Source organism: Canis lupus, chromosome 9 (genome assembly GCF_048164855.1).
Source record: "Canis lupus baileyi chromosome 9, mCanLup2.hap1, whole genome shotgun sequence".
Classification (NCBI taxonomy): domain Eukaryota; kingdom Metazoa; phylum Chordata; class Mammalia; order Carnivora; family Canidae; genus Canis; species Canis lupus.
Window position 1 is genome coordinate 71,010,889 of NC_132846.1, and position 5,029 is coordinate 71,015,917.

The 5,029-nt window shown below is 52.7% G+C and overlaps 2 long non-coding RNA genes across 2 annotated transcripts; one reads left to right on the forward strand and one right to left on the reverse strand.

The window, feature by feature from the left end:
* Positions 1–608: 608 nt before the first annotated feature.
* On the forward strand, positions 609–1,846 carry LOC140639576 (uncharacterized). Its single transcript, XR_012036235.1, has 2 exons — positions 609–882; positions 1,612–1,846. It is a non-coding gene; the product is annotated as an uncharacterized lncRNA (long non-coding RNA).
* Positions 1,847–3,194: 1,348 nt separating this feature from the next.
* LOC140639577 (uncharacterized) lies at positions 3,195–4,792 on the reverse strand. The gene is made up of 2 exons (XR_012036236.1): positions 4,503–4,792; positions 3,195–3,916 (listed from the first exon to the last, which is right to left on the reverse strand). It is a non-coding gene; the product is annotated as an uncharacterized lncRNA (long non-coding RNA).
* Positions 4,793–5,029: the final 237 nt, after the last annotated feature.

Sequence of the window (5,029 nt, forward strand, 5' to 3'; positions counted from 1 at the left end):
GTGGAACAAAAAGCTGAGCTGGGGTATTTAGTTCTAAAATGTATGTGCCCCCATCTCTGATGTAACTACACCCAGAATTTTCTGTCATTGATAGAAGAGTGGCTCAAAATAGAGAGGATTTATGGAAAACTGAAGAACTCAGCCTTTTTGGACACTCAAGGCTCAAGCACACAAATCCACTGTGGCTGACACGCCGGGGTGGACAGGGAGGCTCCTTCCGCATCTGGGATCTGCTCTGCCGGCCGCTAAAGACTGTGTGACATCGAGCAACCAGAGACCCTCTCTGAGCCTGTCTCTGTTTCCTCATCTGTAAAATGGAGCCAGTAACAGCATCCTGCCTCCTCTTTGTCAACCAAGCCAGGTAATACAGGTAAAGTGCTGGGAACGGTGGCTGGAATGTAGAGAACACTCTTTAATATTCAAGTGTCCACACAACTTGAGGTGAAATCCCACAGTAAATCACTCTTCAGTACGACCTCAGAGCTGTTGTTGACCTGGAATCAGGCAATAATGAGGTGAATGGGACTGGCATTCCTTCACCTGGGCATATAGGCCCCTGGGCCTGGCAGTGACCCACCACAGTGGCAGGTGCTAGCGTGTATGGAGGCCTCCCCTCCCCCGTCCCCGCCAACAAACTGCCCATGAAATAGGGTGATTATTCCCATGTCACAGAGAAGCAAATGGAGACACAAAGGTGTTGAGTAACCTGTCTACACAGCCGGAGTCACAGAGCCAAGACGCAACGGCTCACCTGTCCACAGCCCACCTGTCCTGATCACAGACGGGACACATCTGTGCCGGGAGAGCGAGGAGTCCACCAGAGCCAGAGAGCTCATCATCACAAGAGAACTATTTGCAGAGCCCTTGGAATAGGAGACATCCGTGAGTGAGAACAGCCATTTGCACGATTAGTTTAGCCACGTGCATTTTGAACGCTCCTCCTGTGAAAGTTGCACATGGAAAATTAAGAGGCAGACCAGACCACCTGTGCCCTGGCTGGGGAGTGGGGGCAGGGGTAGGGGGGTGTCCTGGGCCCTGGGGCTCACCCTCCAGGCATGCGGGAGAGTAGCCTCGGGGTCCTCCTCCTCCTCCTTCTGGGGGTGACACAGGGAGGTCGAGAGAGAGCAAAGGTTGAGATCCCCGGGAAACACCCTGCTATGGGCCGTGGTAGGGATGGATGGCCCGAGACCCTCAGGGTGCGGGGCCCCTCCGGCCAGGCGCCAGGCTCGGGAGGACCCCCCTGACGCCCCACATCAGAAAGCGGGAGAGGGCTCTCTGCTCTGCACTCTTTCCAACACATTGTATTTCAACCATCAACTGCTTCAGCCAATCTGCAGAAAATACATTCCTTCCACAGGGGGTGAAAGCTGGCTCCCTTCGTTAGCAGAAGGCCCTTCTCTGCACCTCCCCCTGGCTCCCACAGCTTCCCTTCCCTTCACCCTATATCTGGAATTTACATAATCACAGGCAAATAAAATGAGAAAAGCACGCTCTTTCATAACGGGCATATTCTGTTACTATTCTTCAGGCACATTAGCTGCTGATTATAGAGATTAGTCGAAACCATGATTCTGTTGATTGTGAGGTGGGACCGATTTTTTTTCTTAACAGGGAGAAGTGCTGTTGTGTGGATGGCAGAGAATCACATAAAATGGCACTCGGAGGGGAGCGAAGTTTTTCGGAGTCGCATCCTTGCCAGTCTCCCCGCAGCGTTAGGCGCTCCAGCCTTTCAGCTCTGGCCTGTCCCGCCAAATATTTCACCCTGAAGTTGATGCACTTTGTATCGCAGATTGTCATCTTCCTTGTGAAAGTATTTCCAACTTTTTAAATATCCATGATTTTAGAAGTGTGTGTGTATGTGTGTGTGCACTGTGGTAGAACCACATGCCCCTCCAGAAAGAACATTCGAGCACACTGGGTTTGAACAGAAGAGATGCTCATTCTTTCCCCAGAGCTTTGGAGGGGGCCCCAGCCAGGAAAGGAGCAGTGCTCACCTGGCAGATGGAGGAATGTGCTCAGGATGAGTAAGAGCACCGAGCCAGACCTCAGTGCTCAAGTCCAGAGCTGTCAGAGCAGAGGGGCTCTGGGCTCCTCCCCCAGAGGCACCTGCGAGAGCCTCTCACCTGGAAGCAGCACCCACGCTGCTTCTCCCTGGATGAATTCCGTGGTTCCCGACTGAGGGTGATGTGGCCACCTAGGGGACATTTGGCAATGTCTGGAGACCCTGTGGGTTGTCATGACGGGGCAGGTGGGGAGAGGTAGTGCTTACTGCTGGCATCTGATGGGCGAGGCCAGGGATGCTGCTGGAAGTCCCAGAGCACAAGTCAGGCCCTACAATGAGCAATTATCCCCACAGGTCAGTAGTGCTGCAGTTGAGAAACTCTGGTCCGGTGGATCGGAAATCATGTGAGATTTTTAATCTGTAACCACAGGGAGTGGAGGGGCTCCATTTGAATCCTCCCGGCCCACAGATGCCCATTAGGAGTTAAATGCACATAAAACCTGTTTCCTTCATTCCTCCTGATGCTCCAGATTCATGATGTCATTTCAGGTAGAATTAAAACAAGAACAAGGCAAAAACTGCACAATTAATTATACCTATGTCTAAATTTAGCAAGAATTTCCAAGCAAAAAGATTCCCTCCCCACAAACGTCTGCATATGAACCTTTAGGGCTGCAGATAATATCGCCAAAGGTCTTTTGATGTGATTGTTTTCTTTTTTTTTTTTTTGTGATTGTTTTCATATACTAGTCTATCTCCCACTATCTCCCAGCCATTGGGTCAGGAGAAATCTGATGGACTATTTCACTGTCTTCTTTCTAGATCCTCTCTTAGGTTTTCCTAAAATGTGGCCGAGACTCATCGAAAAAGTAAGAACTACTCTAGGAGACTTCATGAGACTATTTCATGACTATGTCAGGACATGTTATAGCAAATCAATTTTCTTTCTTTTAACATGTTGGAATTTTTTTTTTTAAAAAAAGGGCAACTTAATTATGTGCCCCAATCCTCAAGAATTAAAGAATATCATTTGAGTATCTCTTACAACAGGATGTTGGCAGAGTTTGCTGCAAAGAGTCAGATAGTAAATATTTTTGGCCTTGCAGGTCACATGACCCCTGTCGCAACTACCGGGCTCCGCTGTGGAAGCTCAGAGCCGCCAGCCGGTGACGCAGTAATGAATGGGCTTGGCTATGTGCCAATAAAACTTTATTTACAAGGACAAGCTGTGGGAGGGACTTGGCCGCAAGACCATAGTTTGCTGAGTCCCGTCTTACAACATAGATTTCCTGAAAATAATCCATTTAGGCAAAAAGAGTAGGAGAAAGTTCGAGAAAAGCCACTGCAAAGTAATCAACAATCATCCTCCCTGTCTTACGAGAGCAGCTGGGAGCAACGGGCTGCCCACTGAAGGGGAACAAGAGCCTGCGGGGTGGGGGACCGAGGGACACGCACTGACTGGCAGTCTGGTGCTGCTTCCCTGCTCTGCTCTTCCCTCCTCACCAGCGGAGGAGCTCACTGTGTCGTGAGGCTTAGAGGCCTGGGGGACACCTGTGACATGGCCGTGGGCAGTCACCCACCAGCAGCTCAGATCTGGGCAGCTCAGATCAAGGGAGGTGCATGCGGGACCCCTTGGCAGAGAGAGGAAGGGAAGCATCGGGAAGCCACGGGGAACAGAGACATTCTGCCCAAAACTTACAGGTGCCGCGCACCGCACCAGCTGCTTTGCAGCAACCAGCCACTTCCCCTCGGCAGCAGCTCCACGCGGGGCACTCGCAGGGGCTCTCTCCCCGGGGCGGAGTGGGGGCCCCGGAGGCCGAGCCTTGGCTACAGGTCAGCAGCAGGGCTGTGGCCAAGGCCTGTGCGCTCAGCTTCCTCCAAGAGCCGTTGCCGTCTCCCTCTCCTCGCCCCATGCTGAGTCATGATAATAGGGACAAAACAGCAGTTTTACTGTTTTTATCAATTTTAGGAATTGTCCTACCAACTCTCAAGCTTCAGGGGTTGAAGGTCCTCCCTGGGGTATTAACTCCCGCGGCCAGAGGACATTCTCAGGTACAAAGAGGAGGTGGTCACTGCGCCCGGCAGGTGCACCTCGCACCACCACCACCCCCGCCCGCCGCAGCTGACCAGAGGGACGCAGGCCAGGTGCCAGCAGCATGCATCGTGACTGCAGTGACCTCAGCCACACGGGGTGGGGTGTGGTTCACCGATCACAGGGCCTGCCTTGTCCGCAGGACTCTGAGCTCCTGGACGGCAGAGCCTGCCGCCGCTGCCAATTTATCTCATATATCCCAATGCCTGGCAGGTTGGAAATGTCCAGAAAACGGGGTGGGTGAGGGTGCAAATGGGTCCGTGGGAATGAGACACGGGCTCAGGCTCTGGGGGAGAGAGGTGCCTCAGAGGCTCCCAGAGGGGGCCTGGGAGGAGAAGGCGGGCCCCCCACCAGCAGGCCTCCCCATCACCCCCCCTCCCAGCTGGTCCCTGGGAAACCAGGCCTCACCTAGCAACAGCTGCTATGGAGGGCGCCTTCCTGATACTCCAACAATGAAGCGCCAACTGCCTACCAGTCCCAGAGAGTGTTGGAAGGAAAGTGGGTTTATTTCAAGGCCAGGCCATGAGAGGACCTGGGTTTTCCGGACTGGAGTCGTGGCGCGTTAGGTGGCCGGCCCGCCGGCGTGGGCAGCAGCTCCGGGCCCGGCGGCGAGAAGGGCCTCTGCTCTGCAGCGGTCCTGTTCAATGGGGTTCCTGTTGCTCCCTGTTCCCATTCAGCTGGGTCAACATGTGCCTGTAAATTCCTCCCAAAAGGGAAATGAACAGAAATGACAAACAACTCAAGTATGGAAAGGCGGCTGCCAAGTGGTCAACAGTACTCATGTTGCACCAGGAAAAAAAAAATCAGATAAGAAAAATAAACCGAGTTGTGTGCATATTTCCTCAAATATGTATCCCATGTTGTGGCTCCTTCCAGCCTTTGGTGTAATGAATATAACCATTTGTCAGGGGTCATGGAGCGGCAGTCCTACAAAG